Source organism: Clinocottus analis, unplaced genomic scaffold, assembly GCF_023055335.1.
Source record: "Clinocottus analis isolate CAN_PGR_092001 unplaced genomic scaffold, fCliAna1.0.p SCAF_24, whole genome shotgun sequence".
NCBI classification, from domain to species: Eukaryota; Metazoa; Chordata; class Actinopteri; order Perciformes; family Cottidae; genus Clinocottus; species Clinocottus analis.
The window spans coordinates 4321845-4340000 of NW_027175976.1; the positions used below are offsets into that span (position 1 = coordinate 4321845).

General features: G+C 49.2%; 1 protein-coding gene across 1 annotated transcript in view; it reads right to left on the bottom strand.

The window, feature by feature from the left end:
- The window catches only part of LOC137794096 (rho GTPase-activating protein 6-like), a 50529-nt gene that overhangs the window by 31376 nt on the left and 997 nt on the right, over positions 1–18156 (bottom strand). The gene's annotated exons all lie outside the window — the stretch shown is intronic.

An 18156-nucleotide genomic window follows, 5' to 3' on the forward strand; every position in this document is an offset into this window, starting at 1 on the left:
TCACAGCGGAGAGAATTTTCTGGACAACCCGCAGAACTGTGATCGCTTGCTTCAATTGTAAAATAAATAAAGGAAATATTTTATTCATGAGCATTCCCAAATTTTAAATAAAAAAAAAAGCCATTAAGAGCGACTTTGAAAAGGGCCAGCTCACTGGAAGACTCTCAACAGAAGGCCAGTCAGGGTTTGTGTAACACTTAATGTGAAACCGGCGTTGGGCAATCTCTGCCTCGCATAAAAAATAATAAAAAAAACACACAAAACAAACGGGAACAGTGGCCGAGGGGTATAAGCTGACCTCCCACACACACACACACACACACACACACACACAACATTGAGAGTTAATGAAAAGTATTTGCTTGGCTCTGCAGGCGTGGGTTTATTGAGAAAGGCACAAACTGACCACATTCTTGTCTTTATTTAATAAACAGTAAACGTGTGACTCAGTCGGCTGAGAGAGAGACGGTGAGCTCCTCCCTGCTGATCAGATCGGGCCTTCGACATTCAAAGAATGCCGAGACGTCGAGAGGACCACTCAGAGATAACAGACAAACCGCGGCGCACAGGTAAGTGTGTGACTCACACGGGCGTCATCGCAGCACGGCACGGTTACAGGAAACCAAAAGCCTCAACAACAAAAAACCACGGCAGGTGATTAAATGAAATTGGGACAGAAGATGGAGTCCCACGGTTATTCAAGCAGCTGTATGTGTGTGTGTGTCTTATTCTTATTAATGTCAGGTCCGCTTTGTTGGATTCACACGTCCATAATCACGCCCGTCTTCTGTTCCATCTGGATCTTAGCCCAGTTTAAACATTTGTGACAAAATAATCTCAACCCAATGTCCACTTAATGAGGTATTCATTGTGTTTCCCAGCTGATTACGTCGTCTTTATCAGATGGGGTTTCAGCCATTGGTGCAGAAATGATTCTGTTCATGATATAAACTCAGTGGCGGTAATGATTTTATCCATGTGAGGGATCTTTTCTGACTCAAATTGATGACGATATCGGCATACATAATAATGTTTCTGTATTTATTGATCATGCAGATTGACATCTAACTATCTCTACATGTGTCGATATATACATACCCAGTATATAAGTACTACTTGATCACTCTCAGAGCGAATCATTTGAAAGAGGACTTGTTGTCACAAGCTTTTTTGAGCGGATGATCACTGTAACTGTGACCGTTATAAGTGGACCGCAAGACCTTTTAGAAACAGCAAAATGACAAAATTGGCCAATCCAGCTATTCGAAGTGTCTTGTCAATGCTGAAGGAACTACACTCTTGGAGATGATGTGAGGAGAACATAGAAGAGGGGAGGAAGATAGAGAGACCTCAAGACAGTCGTTCCCCTCCTTCAAAACACTGAAGTTCAGTCGTGAGGCTTTAGAAGCTGTGTTTTATGGACCTGTGGGAGGAGCCAATTGTCTCCTAAAATGGAGTTTCAATTGTCCCAGTATGACCATAGCTCACACACACACACACACACACTGAGCCTGAGGGAGAGGGAGGGAAAGCTAAAGGAGAGGGAGGACAAGAAGAAGTAGAGAAGGGAGGAGAGGAGGAAGATGGCGGTGTGTATTTTTTGCGCTGCATGTTTCATGGACATGTCCCTTCAGCTGGCCATCCCTTCTCATGTCATCTTGAATTTGTTAAAAAAAACCATAATAACGAGGCTCAAACGAGGCCCCCGTGTGACCGTATATGAACTTCAAAACACACTCGGGGGGCTTTTCAGCTGTTGGCTTGGCCCGCTTTTGCAGCGATGTGTCGCGTCCCGGCTGTCGAGGGTTCGATGCGCAGAGGGGCCGCTTGGAGTTCAGACGCCAACGCGTGCGCCGCTCGGTCGCCAAAAAGGCCGCGGCGCCTGCGTTTTGAAACCGCTCCGTTGAGCGGAAAAGTCTTCCGTTAGAGCGCTCGAAGGCGATCCGGTGACTGACGGAGCCTTCGATCTGTTCCGTCAAAACACCAGCACAAATATCGGCCCATTGGCACTCGCTACGTCATGCGCAAAATACGCTCGTCTCGCTCCCGGAGGCCGCTGGGTGAAAACCGCGAGCAAGAAGGGGTCAGGAATGACGTCACGTGATCACGTCCAATCGACACGACGACAACAAAAGCGACGGCGTTTGTTACAGTGAACTCACCGCGTGCCCGAGCTCGCAGAATCAAATATTTAAAGAAACATGTCCCATGTTTCTGCAGGAATCATGACTGCATTTTTCAGCCTGATGGTATGTTGTCGAGCGCTCTGAAGAGCTTTCTTGAGAGAGAGAGAGAGAGAGAGAGAGAGATGTAATATGTGATCGTAATCACATGCAGCTGCTCAGAAGCGAGACAAAAAAAACTATGACAATCGCACAGCTGATTAAAACGTTGGGTTTTTTTTGAAGGGCAAAAGAGCGTAACCGGGAATCGTTTTCCTTCTTTTCAGCTCGCGGTCTCTGCGTTTGCATCCGCCGCTCTCTCGTCCGGTGAACTTTGACCTCGATTTCACAACACGGCCCCGAAGACCGGGGGGGGGGGTAAGAGACTGAAAACGAGAGAAAGGGGAGATGGGGGGTGTAGTCGGGGGGGAGGAATGGTTGAAAACTGGGCACACGTAAACGAATTTACAGCAGGAGCTGCACAAAGCAACTCTGGGGGATGACCTCAGTGCTGGGGAATGTGAGTGTGTGTGAGCGAGTGTGTGTGTGTGAGTACAAAAAAAAAAGACAGAGAGAGAGAGAGAGACAGTGCTACACTGCTTCACTTGGGAGGTAAATACAGAAGACACACACGCGCAAACAAATATATTAAGGAATTATGTCTCGCTAAGGGTCTTGGACCACAGCCTCCCTCCAGAGACGGCCGTCGTGCAGCGGGGGGGGGGAAAATGTTTTTTTAGAGGAACTGATCACTCAACATCCACCAAACACACACACACAGACGCGCGCGCACACACACACACAACGTGACGACGGCGTGGGTCTGGATTCAATCTGGACTCTTCTATCAACAGGCCAACCCAGTTGTCCTAAATCTCCATACTCAGTCCTGAGGGCCAATCGACAGTGAGATGCAGAGGGGGGTGGGGGGGATGTGTAAGTTGAGGATTCTGGGTACTAGCAGCGTTTGCCGTATGGCTTTCGACCTCCATTAGACCGCGCTCAAGGCGGCGGGCGGGTCGTGACTGCTCTTCAGCGGAAAATGCTTGGCCCTGACCCGAGGCTTACGTTTAGAAAATAGGGAGAAATATTGTGACGCCGGTGAAAGCAGCAAAGTGGCGAGGTGCACCACTTTTCTGGTTGCAATTTGGATGGAAAGCACTTCCTCGGGAAAAAGCGTTTTCGTCTGAAGCAAAACGGGGCCGACGCCCTCTCGATGCTTTGACTCTACTCTCCGACGGTTTGAATCGTTCCGCACGTGTCGGCGACAATGATTTGCGACGTCGTCTCCGTGTGACGTGGAGTCGCAGCATCTTGACGCCGCTGCGCCAAATCGAGCAGCAAAAGACCACCGTGGTGTTTCCCACAAAACACTCGGTCCCCGTACCGGAGAATGGATTCAAATCCGCTTCGAGGAATCTGCCCCCCCCCCCGCCCGCCCCCTCTTTGAGGAGCCCGGGTGAAGGAGCGGCCTCCAACAGCGGGCAGAAATCCATTAACTTCTCTTACGTCATCATTTCTTTCTGTAGCTGCGGAGGAATTGTTGATTGATCTCAATCGGTGGGGTTAGGAATTGGGTTTGGCGGAAGGAAAAAAGAGGTGAAACTGAGCCGCTGGTACAGTTTCTTATTGTAATTTGAGCGTTGTTTGCTCGCCGTGAGCGCTGCTACGGCTCCGTTTGCTATCAGATGTCAACATTCATTCTCTCATACAAACGCTTTTGTTTGGTTTTGTTTGGTTTTGGGTCATTTCCTCCATTTGGTTTGTCGTTTGTTGGCCTGGCGTGGCGAGGAATTAACCGAATGAGCCACGTCGACTCCATCCGCACGTGGGGGAAAAGAAAAAGCGTCGATTCTCCGAGCGAAAGCCGCAACCGCATTCTTGGTCTCGTTCCAGTTGAAACGTACTTCTTTCTTCTTCTTTTTGTGTGCGTGTGTGTGTGTGTGCGTGCGTGTGTGTGTCTCCTCCATCCGCCTGTCTCGCCGTCCGCATGCATGTGATGTGATCTGACCTTCCACCCTTTTACCCATCTATCCGTCTTCCTGCCTGACGCTCTGTCGGCTTGTGTGGCTGGCAGCCAACCAGTCGTGTGTGTGTGTGTGTGTGTGTGTGTGTGCTGAATGGGTTTGTTGCCTGTACAATAAAGTTAATTTATAGTTAAGTGAAGATATCTTGTCTTTCAGCTGCGGCTCCTCCCCCTTAATGCACTCTCACACACAAACACACACACGCACACACACACCAGCACACTCGGTGTCCTCCTCCTCCCACGCCTCCTTCATGTTTTCTGCCACAACAGTTGCCATGGTGTCTCCACTCGCCAGCTGTGTCGGACAGCACAATAACAAGTACTTGTGTGTGTGTGTGTGTGTATGTCTGTGTGGTAGTGTGCGTACGCAAGTGTTTGTACACCAAAGTGTCAGCGTGCAATACGATGATGCGCTGATTTATTTTACATTCAAAACCCACTGTTGTCCCCTCCGAGCCCATCGAATGTGTGTGTATGTCAACTGTCTATGTATATGAATACATATCAAGTGGTCAAATCGTGTCATGTCCGTCCGACAGACCTATTGTAAAAACATGTGATATCATAAATGCTGCCTCGTCTGCGGCCGTCGGCAATCATTTTCAAAATCCGAGCTGCTGAGGGAACATCGCAAAAGGCCGTGGGAAAAAGTAATTGCCGAGATGTCTGTGCTCGTATGCAGAAAATAGTCTTGACTTGTTGCCATGGCACCACAGTGGAAGCGTCTGGATCATTATGGGAAAAGGGAGGCAGATCGACGTGATCACATGAGGTTAGATCTGGGAGGAGGGGACACACACACACACACACACACACACACACAGAATTGTCTGGGCCACTTCAATATGTCTCCTGAATACCAACGCGACTCATTTTTTTCTCGCTTGCGCCCGAAAAAAAACACAACAAACGCGGGATGCCTTCCCGCACATTCAGACCCTTTTCTGTCATTAAAGGCGGCCCTGCACTCGTGTTACAAAGCATCGAGGGGACCCGAAGTTCGAAAAACACTTTGTCTCCTGGTTCTGCCTGACGCAGAAGGTTTGGACCAGAAGAACTGAGCGACTCTCCAGAGGGGTTTGGAAAAGCTTGAATAACGGAATAAAATGTCCACTGAGTGATGTGACGTGCGCACGCTGGCTCAGCCTTCCCTTCGGCTCTCTCTCTCTCTGCACCTTCATATCCAAACACTCTGCCTGTGTGTGTGTGTGTGTGTGTGTGTTTGCACACCGGCCTTTGTGCGTATGAATCTGCCATCGCGTATGTTCGGGATCTATTCGCGACGATTGTGGGAACGAGGACCACTCCCCGAAAAGCTCGAGATCTGAGTCTGTGAATCTAAATGATTTACTTTGTCGTAAATCCACCGCCGAAGTACATGACATCACGCGATATCGGCAACTTTTGAAGGCCGAAACGGCGGGCGAGTCGCGTCCCTGCACTTTGGTTGCTGTGCGGATGAAAGAAACCAAACGCAGCGTGTTGGATATTGATCTGTGGAGGTGTGGGTCGGCGGGTTTTGTTCCCCTTGAGACAGAGTCCACTTCTGCTCATGGACTCTGTGCATTGAGCAATCAACTGGCCGCGGCAATCAGTGACATATTGTGTGTCGGCCGCCGCCGCCGCCGCCGCCAATCGGCTGCCCGCGTGCGGACGAGTTTGCGTCGTGCCGCCGGCGCTTTGTGTGAATCCCTTTTTTTTTCTTCTTTTTTTTCCTTCATGCAAATGAGGTTGAGACAGAATCACTCGAGCAGCCGAGGCGAGGACGTGTGTCGACAACACGGACGAGTATCACGTTACTCCTCTGCCCTTTATTGTTTTCTATGATAATCAGCGCGGTTCACTTATTTCAGATGCAAATCAACTCGTCTGAATATGTTTTGTTTTTTTGCAGGTGCTTTCCAGGACGTCGCATTTTAAATACCGCCTCTCCTCCTCCTCCTCCTCCTCCTCCTCCTCGTCGTCCTTCTTTAACCTTGAGTTGCACCCCTTCGTCTTCACCCCGTCATTTCGCAGCAGCGTGTCGGCGTCCGTCCGTCACTGTTGCCTTCGGCCGGGGCCTCCTCGCTGCAGGCTCATTTGAACTCCGACAAAAAAAAAAACCCAGCAGCAGTGACATTGCTTGGACATACCCTGTCAACTGTGTTTATCAGCCTGTGTGTGTTTTGGATTCCCGAGATTCTTCTTTTTGCGTATTTTTTTTTTTTTGTTGTGTTGAAACCTTTACGAGGATACTCGCGTACGCATGCAGAACAGGGGGTCGGTACGCATCAGTCAAACTGAGCGGCCTCAGCTCCTTCTCAGTTTTCGGGGGTGTAAATATTTAGCGTGCGGCGTAAACACAGCAGCTGCGAGCGCTCCAGCGCACAGATGACAGCCTTTTATCCTTCCGCCGGTAACGCGGCTGAGGGACAAAACGGTTGATTCGTCCGAAGATGCGACGGGACCAGTCGCGAAGTTCCTTCTCGCTGATAAACGGTCCGGTTAGCGTCATCTCTGACCTCACTGAAGCTAAATGTTCAGGATTCCATCCCGCGTGTGAAGTAAAATGGTAGATTACATCTGAAAAAGCTGCAGATCTGAACTCCCTGGGACTACTTTCCTGCGAGGTGCTTTAATGCTAAAGTCAGGAGCTGGTGACACACCACATGCATGACTGAGATGCGCATGCTGGCCATTGTGGTCTTGAGCACATGTTACTCCAACAGGAGTTAGTAGAGCATTGTTTAGGGCCTATTTCCTGCTCTGGATGAATACATGTGGTGCTCATGTGAGTATTCATGGCAGGGGCCACGCTGACAATCCTTTTATTTATGGTTTATTATTTATTGACAGGAAGAAACATGAAGGATATTGACTTAAACCTTGTTATACCCCAAAAACCTTCACTTGAAGTTGAGTTTCATTGATAAACAACCTCCAACGTGTAGTTTTTATCTTCTAAGGAGGCTTGTTTTTTGTTATTTCCCACACGGTATCGTCATGTGATTTAACTTGAGCTTCACCAGGCCGGCCCAGCGTGTATGGGTGTGCATTTGTGTGTGTTTGGGTGGAGGCATGGGATGAGACGAAGAAAAAAGAGGTGGAAGGGAGACAGGAGGTGGGGGTTGACGGATCCATCCCATCCCTTTTTCTTTTTTCTTTTTTCTTTTTTCAATCTCTGGAATGCGGCTGGAATCCAAACTCGACTCCCCTGTTGGCTCCACCCACACTCCCACCACCTCATATCATGCTACACACACACACACACACGCACACACACACACACACACACATACTGGGTTTGCAGCAGTTTTTCCCTCCGTTGGGTCATTTTAACCATGAAATAGATGGTGCCTGTTCTAACCTGTCCTACTGATACGAAGCCTCTTCCAAACTTCTTTTTGGTGTGTGTGTGTGTGTGTGTGTGTGTGTGTGTGTTAGAGAGGGATTACCAAACTGTAACTCCACCGTTAAGTAAACAGGTGGAGGTGGTCAACCACGGCTTTGCATATTCATTTGTATTCAATAAAACATGTATTCTGTCACGAAATGTAATTTTGATTCTCTTCCTGTTTGATGCTGCAACCTGCCAGCGGTCCATATTGACATGAGCGTATGAAGTTCTGCAATATGTCAGTCCACAGATGTGTGGTTATGAACTTTGAAACCACAACGTGCTCAAAAGTGTACTTGAGCGTAAATTGAGAAGCGGGATTTGAATGCCTTCTGAGTTTTTCCACATCGGCGTGAATCATTCCCGGTTCCTCCATCTTCTCTATCAAGCTTTTGGATATATTTCAGACTCTTTTGCTGCACTTGCACTCGCCCAACCACTCTCCTGTCACCCAGCGGTAAAACAAGAGTTATGACTTCAAGATGAGTGAGGCTTTTCTCACCATAAAAACGTGACCTACACTCTCCACAGTGTGCATGGAGTTACAACGTCGGACTCAATGCTGAACGTGTTCCTCAAAAAATTGAATGGAAGTGCCGCTCCCATCAATCAACCCCTCCGCAGAACAGCCACGGAGTCGAGAAAGCTGTGACGCGAGTGGCGTTCAAGGCCGACCGCGTTTTGCACCTCTCGACATCGTCGCTGCTCGATGTTTCTATTAATAATTTCACTTTTTTTTCTTTTTTTTTTCCATTCCCAAGAAACTGCGTCAGAGGCCGTTGAACACGTATAAACTATCCCTTCTCGAATGCTTACGTTCGGAGAAGGATGCTCTCTGTGTCTCTTTGTTCCCGGAGCCGGGTTGGAAGGGGGAGGGGGGGGAGGGGGTCAGTGTTTACATCGCGGCGGCGTTACGCGACACGGGACCTGGTCACTTCTCCTCGCATGCCGCGCTGTTCGGTGTGTGTGTGTGTGTGTGTTTCCGCGTCATTGTCAGGTTTTCGCGCAAAAAGTAAAAGCATCCTTTCAAGCCAACGTGGATTCCCCGACTAAACCCTGCAAAGCGCACCCGATGAACCGAATCCAAACATCTATTTCGTGCTGTTGTGTTATGATCGCCCGGCGAGTCGGCTTTTCCCGCCGGCCGGCTGTCAGCGGGAAAAGCCAAGTGGAAAGATTGAATCACTTCATAAAACCAAAAAAGGCACGAGTACATGCAGGTAAACATGAAGAAATACAGAATTCAAACACGCACACACATGCACACACACACACACACATGCACACACACACACACACACACACACACACACATGCACACACTGTATGGCTGCGGTAGTCATTTCAGAGACTATTAAAGCTCCATTAACACGTAGCCTCCCTGCTAGCTAGGGCTAATCCAACCCAGGTGTGTGTGTGTGTGTGTGTTTTCACCCCATCGCTCCCTCTTTCTCCCCCCTCCCCTCTCCTCTTTCTCTCTCTTGTCTCTCACTCTCTTCCCCTTTTTTTCGTATCTCTGCTCCGGCGGCGTTTCTCCCCCCGTGTCCCGCGCTCCTGCTCTTTAAACACTAGCAGCGCCGCCGCCGCCGCCGCCGCCGCCTCCAATTAGGTCAAATCACGGCAAATTTGCAACCCTCAGCGGGAGGGGAAACCAGACCGACACACCTCATTGTGAATCTCCCGAAGCACACGGGCATCTTTAGTCACACTAAGGTCTGGAAAGAGGACAAAGTGGATTGAGTGGATTCGCCCCGCGGGTGAAAAAAAAAGGCCTTTTCCTTGGTTCTTGAAGCGCGTATCCCGCATGCTAATTGTCACCTGGGATGCCACATCCACCCGTGAACCCCCCTCTGTGTTCCTTTCAGGTGTCTTGAGAGGGGAAGGCGTCTGCTTTGTGTTCGGCCTGAATAATGAGGCCCAGAAAGGTGACGCGCGGCGACACCTGTGCTTCTAAAACAGAGTGAACTCAAACAGGTAGATGCCTTCATCCTGGCGTGGGGGACAATACAAGCGAGACACTCTCTTCACAGGTTGTCGGCCATCGCTGTTCCGCGCCAACCGCCCGCGGCGTCTTCGGTTTATTGCAAACAAGCCGCCGCCGCCGTTGCTGGAAGTGTAAAACGGGCCGCTTCCTGCGCTGATGGAATGTTTTCTTTCCAGGGAAAGACCGACGTGACGCCAGGTGTCCAGAAAGGTAAAACAAACACAGAAAAACCTTCCTGAGCTGGCTGATGATGCTCTCCTGTGTTTTAGCGATCATCCGTAGAGAATGTGGCAGAAAAGCATTTATTTTTGGGGAAGAAAAGTGACGTAAGTATCCTTTTTTGCGCGCTTGAAGCGTTTGACTAGAAGCTCCATGCCACACAAAAAGTAGGCCGACGATCCTGTTTTTTTATGTAGGAGACTACTGGTTTTTAAAAACTAATATCTTATGCACACACTCTCTCTTTCTAACACACACACACATACGCACTAATGTTCTGGGAAGGTGCTCTGCAGGAGAGAATTTGATCTCTGCTTGGAAGTGACGCTGTTCCCGACTAAAGCAGTACAAACACACATTGTTATGTTTGTGAGTGTGTGTGTGTGTGTGTGTGAGAGTGTGTGTGAGAGAGAGAGAGAGCAAGAGAGTAAGACATGAGTGTTGGTGACAGTACAAACAACTCCACTCCACTGGAGATGTCTTATGAGAATACTTTTGCAAATGTCTGATAATAACAACATTTACCAGGCGGTTTCATTGGTTAAATTGTTTTAAAAGTACATAAAGCAGGAGGAGGTCGGGGGGGGGGGATCTATGCATGCATCGGTTGTGCAGGCGACAGCAGTTCCAGTCCGGTTTGTGTAGTGTAAATGTTTGTGGTCCGCAGCGCGTTGTCGGCCTGTTGAAATATCCTTTTAAAGCGAACACATTCCAGGGCCCGGCATCAAATTGTTTGGGTTTCTCCTCCCTGTCCAACGCATTTTTAAACAGTTTCATTTGGCCCCGGCGCTGTGAAATATGCTCCGCCTGCAGCTGGTATCAGCTATTGTAATGTTTTCGCAAGATATTTGTGACATGGAGAGGCCGAGCAGACAGATGTGTGCAGCTGTGACGGGGCCGCAATGCAGCCCACCCACATTTTTACTGTAATTAATCATCATTGTGTGTGTGTGTGTGTGCGTGTGTGTGCGCGTGTGTGCGTGCGCGTGCGTGTGTGTGTGTGTGTGTGGGTCCAGATCTTGCTGAACCTTCTCAACTCATAGGTTTATTCAAAACTCAATGGCGCCCTCTAGTGGCCAAAACAACACATTACATGTACTTTTCTAAATCTGCACTTTTACATACACGCATTAAATTCAATAAAAAATACAGCACGTATTGGGTTTTAGCATATCACATTTATATTATTAATATTATTTTTTTAATTGTTTATCTACATGACAATATTTGACATTAAAATAAATATCTTCTGCACAATAGCAGCTTCTTAAATCTTAAATGAAGAACATATTAATGTATTGATATGTGTATTATGAGTAAAGACGTAGAGTCTTCTAATCAAAACTCGGTGGTGTTCAAAAAGAAATTTAAGCTCTTTTAATTTGAATATTTACATATAACTCACTTGTTTTGATGTAATATATCATTGTTGAATATGATGAAAGTAGCACGTATGAACAATACAATGGGAGAAGTTTTTTATGTCCACTAGATGGCATTAAAATGTGTTTTTGACACTAACTCTCATTCAGCTTTGAGCCTCTCTGAGAAGTGGATGCAAATGATCACACCTTTGCACTCTGAAGGCCCCTCTGACTTAAAACACGCTCGCACCCTGTTTCAACTGCAGGTAGACGCGTGAGCCGCACAATCATCAACACACAGACACACACACACACACACACACACACACACACACACACCTGCAACCGATATGACTCTCCCCGCCTCGCCTCTCGGAACTTGAGTGTTCCTCCGCTGAGCTATTTTTCTATTTATAGCCACGGAGCTCCGGCTGTGTTTAAAATGCCTGCTGTCTCGTTCTGATTTGCTCCCTCGATGGAGAGGGGTGAGAGAGGCCCGAAGCCTTAGACTATATATATATATATATATATATATATATATATATATATATATATATGATGAGGATTTGCTTTCATACGAGTGTGTCTGTCATTTGTCTTGTTTTTATGCTGAACAGATGTTCACATTGCGGCCGATTCCTCAGACAGTACAGTGTGTGTGTGTGCACCCTAGAGAGGAACCCTCCTCAAAACAAGCCTCGACCTCTGACCCTTACCCCCCGACTGACCTCCTGACCCTTTAAAGAAACTTGCAGCAGATGCACGCAGTCGTCTGACTCCTCGCATTTCGCCACGGAGCCAGCGGTTGTGTCGTGCCTCGTCGCAAAGTCAAGCGGCCCCAGAGAGCAGTCCGGTTGACGTCGGCGTGGGCCAGATGTTTGGGAACAAAGTTTGTTACGACTGCGAGGTGAGAGATGGGAGGAGATAGGATGCTGGGAAGAAGACAAGAACACTGTGTGTGTTTGTGTGTGTCATTGTGGGGGGAAATCAAACAGGGTCCAGAACGTCCTATAGTTCCATCTGCCTTCCTCCTCCTCCTCCTCCATCTCCATATTTGTCGAATTGAGTGAGGAAGCGTTGGCTGATGCGAACATGCCCGACACGTGATGGCTGCTGCTTTTCCACGTGACGTGAAGCTCTGTGACGTTTTCTTCCTCTCAGCAGTTCTGGACGCTCCACAGTCAAGACGATTAATTCACCCTCCATCCAAGTTTCATCCAATTTTGCCAAACAGATGATGAGAGATGTCAAACTCAGAGGATGTACGTTTAGAAGTAAGTTTGATTGGCAAGTGGGAACTTTGGCCTTAGAGGTCATGAAAACATGGAGTCATCCTTCGAGGACTATCGTTTTTGGGATGGAAATTGAGTTAACCACCGAAACGCTCGTTTTTACGCAGCAGTTTGAAAGATGACACCGGTTTGGCCCCCGGCTCCTCTGGTCCAGGTCCGTTCCGAGGGGCCTCCTTTGGCGGAGAACAAATTGCCGCGTGCTTTCTGCGCCGCCTTCGGGACGGCGAAGCTGGACCCGTCCAACAAACTCGGGGACGTGGCGGGTCCCGGCTCGGTTCTCGTCTCCCTGCAAAAGCCTCAATCAGGCCGGTGTTATCTCGCGTTTTTAGTTGCTTTTGCTTCGGTTGCCGCATTCATGAGATTACGAAAGAATGGGGGCGGGGGTGTAGCCGGGACGTTTTTATAAAGTGAGGCAATAAAAAGCCGAGAACGGACAGGAGTAAGCTCCTGTGATGAAAAACAAGACGGGGCAGAAAAGAAAGGGCTGGATGGGTGAAGAGGACAGGAAGTTGGGGCGAGGGGGGAGGGGAGGGTCACTCAGTCAGTCGCCACCAGTTTTTCAATAGGAGCCCTGGGGCCTCGGCATGAAACTCCTGACCTGGAATTCCAAATAAATAATTCTTCGAACCTCCAGACTGAAGGAGAGTCTCACGCACACACACACACACACACACACACGAAGGGGATGCACTGGGAAAAATGCAGAATTACTCCAAAAAGCACGAGTTATTCAGACCCGTTTTCCAAATACACCAACTGACAAAATTCTCAGAGGTGACATCACACACACACACACACACACACACACACACACACACACACGTATGCATCCATGTACCAGACGTGAGTACACAGGTATTAGTCCCCAAAGCTTAGCTCTTAGCCTAAATCCTGCATGTGAACATTCCGGTTAAACCTCCCTGAATACAGCGAGAAACCTCGACGTTCGGTTCGAAATGAGCAGGCAAAGGGAGGCATGACCCTGAGGTCAAACGCTCTGCGGTATGTCCAACTAATTAATACACGCAGGACGGACTGAGCTGTCCGTCAGGGCGGGGTAAGAAAAACAGCAACACAGGGAGTTCACGGGGAAGCGGGGAGATGTCCTCGGCTGCACCGACGGTCAAGTGAAAAAAGCCCCAAAAATGTGATTTTCATTTCTTTCTTTTTTTTGTTGTTGTTGCAACGGGACAGGAGTTGAACGAGCAGCTTCCTCTTGTTACTCCCCCGAAGTGCGTCTATCACTGTCGGAAACTGTTTTGGAGATGAGCAGGAGGAAATGTATGTTATTGTAGTTTTGGCTCCACCCTCTCATGTCATGCTGGTTGCAGAAGAACTTGAGAACTGTAATCCATGAGAGGTGACGTCATAGACGTGGACTTCTTCTGTGGTTGCAGAGCACCTGAAGTCATCCCTAATCTGATTGTCCTCATTGCGTGTTTCTTACTAAGTGTATGAGAGGGAACTTAAGTCCACAGCTTAAGAAGAAAAAAATGAAAACATGAAGTTTCTATCTCCCCGTTGCTGTTCCAAGATTAGACAAAGAGCGGGTGTGTTGGAGACGTTATCGAAACATTTCCACCCTGTGTGAGTATCGTATCACCACAGTTTACACTAATTGAGACAAATGCATAAATGGGAAGTTGTCAACTTACACACACAAACACACACACACACACACACACGCACACACACACCATGGTAGATGTGAGAGGATCTAGTCCATGCTTTCCCTCTGGCCCCTGACGAACCACATTAGAGAGGACATTAGTGGACACAGGGGTCACTGTAACACAAACACACACACACACACACACACACACACACACACACACACACTCTCACACACACACACACACACACGCATTCACAAATACACAAGGGGATGACCATTGTTTCTGCCTTCAAGAGTAAAAAATGTACAATTAGATCATCCACCCACTGCCTTTCGGATTCTCACACACACACACACACACACACACACACACACACACACAGACATGCACACACACACACACACTGAACGTAACTCAACACTGCTGCTTTCTCACTGGAGGAGAGCTTTAATCTGCACCAGACTCAGAGATTCTGGCTGCGGAAATTAATGTTTACTTTTCAGCCGTCTCCATTTCCAAGTGCTCTCGCTCTCTCCTCCGTTGTTGCGAAAACATCCCAAAGGAGACGTGAGATTGCGGAGAGAGAGAGAAAAGAAGAAGAAGAAGAAAAAAAACACAGGGCCAAACAAACCCCCGCTGTTTCATATGGTTCTTTTCAGCAGAATATCACACAAAGTTGTCAGGGCGATTGCCCCCGCACGGTATCGCGTGACACACACTGTACAGTACGGGGGAGTCCCGAGTGCGAGGTACGTCTCATTGGAAGCAAATGTTGATGTCATACCGGCCTCTGCGCTGCGTTTTCGACCAGTTTCGCGTGTGCTCCATGGCACGAATGAGGACGCTTTCACAGCACACACACAAGAGGACGCCGTTCTGTGCTCACGACGAGTGTGCAAAAGAGCGTGCGTGACGTTCGTCCGTGTTGCTCCGCTCCGGCCTGTCGGGCCCTCGCGTCAACAACCGGGCCCGGTAAACTCAATAAGCGCCATAATCCAACTGCAGCCCCGTGCAGACCCGCTGGTCCCAGGAGGCGGGACTGGACTGTGAGGTCACCCCCGCCGTGACGAGCAACGTCCGGCCCCGTGGCGGTCAGTGAACGCAGCGTGAGCGAATCCACCTCCGTGGATGAAATCGTCGAGAGAAAAAAACAAGCTGCACAGGTGGGAGTACTCGCGGCAGTTCGCTCCATGACTTTTGGAAGAGCGCGGTGAACAGAACCGCGTGAGAAACGCGCCGCCGCGAGCCAAGAAAGTCCACCTGCGCTCCGTCACAGTGGCAGTGTTTTGACAAACGCGCTCGCGACGGAGCGATGACATCCGACGCCACTCGCTCGGCCCGACTGGTTCCTCCAACCGAGGGAAAGAAAAACGCTCTCTCTCTCTCTCTAGATGATCGAGACTTACAAGTCTTTGGGCCGAAACCCTTCCGCGGTGAAGTGTGTGGATTTGTTTTCTTTCAGTTTGTACTTTTTTGGTGCGAGCATTCCAAGGAGGTCGAACCGTCGAGGTCTTGTTCACTCAGGGAGGGAATCAGGGAGGAAAAGGCAAAAAATGGATAGCTGTTCACAAGTTCAGGCCTCTCGCTTTCCTATCGTCCCGTAATAAACTATTCCCACTTCCTTACTGGGCTCGGGTCGGCACACGGAGCACGCAGGCGGCGACCGGCTTTTCTTGTCGTCGCCATTGCAGCGTCAAATCCCCGTCCTCCGCGAGCGTCTGACAGCCGAGGCACGGTGACCTCTTCCGTCCTTTGGAGGTGAGCGCTCACTAGAACCCTCTCCCTCGTGATTTGGAGAGAGAGAGAGAGAGAGAGAGAGGAAAAGGGCACGTGGGTTCATCCTCTGGGCACCATGAATGGACCAAACGTGCTTGGAAAGCAAACGGCAGAGCGGCCCGAGGGCGCTGGCGTGGCTCGGCGACGACGCGTGAAGACAAATCAACGCGGGGGCATCAGGGGAATTCCAGGAATGGCGACCACATGTCAGCGACTGTCATTGTAGGATATATATATATATATATATATATATATATATATATATATATATATATATATATATATATATATATATATATATATAAAGCAGCCAATCGAGAGTCCTCTCGTCTCCGAATGGGAGTGAGGTCACTTCGGAGACGCTTCTCTTCACTTTGGGGCCCTTTTCTTCTAAAGCATTAGCGAGAGTGGCTCTAAAAATAGACGGCACAATGTCAACATTGTGGCGCCCCATAAACAACCCGGGATCGAATTAGCCGACCGCCGCTTCCTCTCCGAGGCCCGCGTCTGCGTGGCCCCGGCGAGGGAGGAGGGTGGGGGTGGGGGGGGGGAGGCTGCGTGTGCGTGTACGCTTCACGCGCCGTAGTTCCACCACTATTTTGCGAGAGCGCGCCGATGAGGAGGGCCAACTTCAGGGGGGCCAGACCCCCCCGGAGAAACCACGGGGCCCCTCGGTGCTGCAATAACACCGAGGCTGCTCCGGCTTTCTGAAGGTTGTTTTTGCGTCATTTCTTTTTTACAACATCCACAATCGGACCGTGGAAAAAAGAAAATAGCTATGAAGCAATCACGGCTAATAAAACTGTCGGACCGCTCGTGTGTGTGTGTGTGTGTGTGTGTGTGTGTGTGTGTGTGTGTGTGTATGTGCAAACCGTTATGCGTCTCCGCTTCGTCTCATGCGTTTTCTCCCTCTGCCTCGCTGTCCTTAAAAAGGCATAGAGCACGAGACACGTCGGCAGAGGTTGCCACACACACACACACACACACACGCACACACACACACATTCTCTCTCTCAGTGGCACACATGCAAATCATTTGAAGTGACATAGATTGTGATGCATGGCCTTGCATCGACATGTGAAACCTGTTGATACAATTCAGACAAAGTCTTTATTGCTCGCTCTTTTTTTTTTTTTTTAACTTTGTTCAGTGAAATTGAGTGTATTCTGGTTGTAGCTCAAAACTCTTTGAAATGCTGCCCTCATTGAGAAATGAAAGCAGAAATACTGGTGGTTCAGGACACGTTAACGCTGCAGTGCTTTAATCTGAACACACCTTTCAGATATTTGACACCAGAGGGGGAAAAACAGATCGCGCCGATCTCCTAATTTAAAGATATCAGAAACCAAAACAATCCTGCTGTTTATGATGTGGAATGCTTGTTTTGGATTTTGAAAAAAAAATGAACTCAATCACATCCTGCTCCCCTCAGTGTACCTCACAACACGTAAACACAGCCTGAGTTCACGCCCCGTGTCAGGATTTGACTTCACACCAACCCGTGCGTGAAACCTCCCCAGCGGACCTGCAACGCGTCTCGGCTCGCTACTTTTTACGAGCACTCCGAGCTGCAATAACGTCACGGTCCAGATTGTACTAATGGCTCCAAACTGGTGGCCTCGTGTTATGGGGAGGAGGTGGGTCGGAGTGGGGGGGGGAGGGAGGGGGGGCATGGAAAACGGGTCTGCAGCGGTGGGAAACTGCTGAGCGAGAGCTTCTCCACATCTGTGCGTGCTGCAAAGACGAAAAGGAAAGGAGGAAAAAAAGCAGCAGAAAGCAAAGAAAGCGGCTCTTCGCAACAGGGTCATGATGGGAGGGCTGTTTGGTGCATGGGCCGCGCGGGTTTTGACCCAGGGACCGCTCGCAGCCGTGAGAACCCAGTCCCGGTCCCACATGTGGGCTCAAGTCCCCTCAAGTCCCTCACACCACACGCTGCACACACTCGGAGTGGAATTATCATACCTTCCCACCAGCGCATGTGGCCTGGAGCCAACTATGCGGCCTATAAAGCCCCCCTGCTATAAGTAAGTCTCCCAAGTATGTTTTGGTAAGGATTTCATCTCCTCATTCACACTCCATTTGAAGCCGATATGACGATAAAGGCCAAGCCAATGTTGACAACGGAGGAGGGGGGTGGAGATTTTGTTGGATTTATTTAATCCTCAGCTCTCCATAAGCGTTTCTTCAGCTTTCCCACTTTGTGCTGGTAGGTGTGATGGACTGAAAAGCACAGGGAAACAAATGCAGGTGTGGGAGAAGTCAATTGCCCCCTCCCCCTAACCCCCGCCCGCCCCACTGTAAATTACCCTCGTGCCCTTGGGCAAGACCACAACGTGC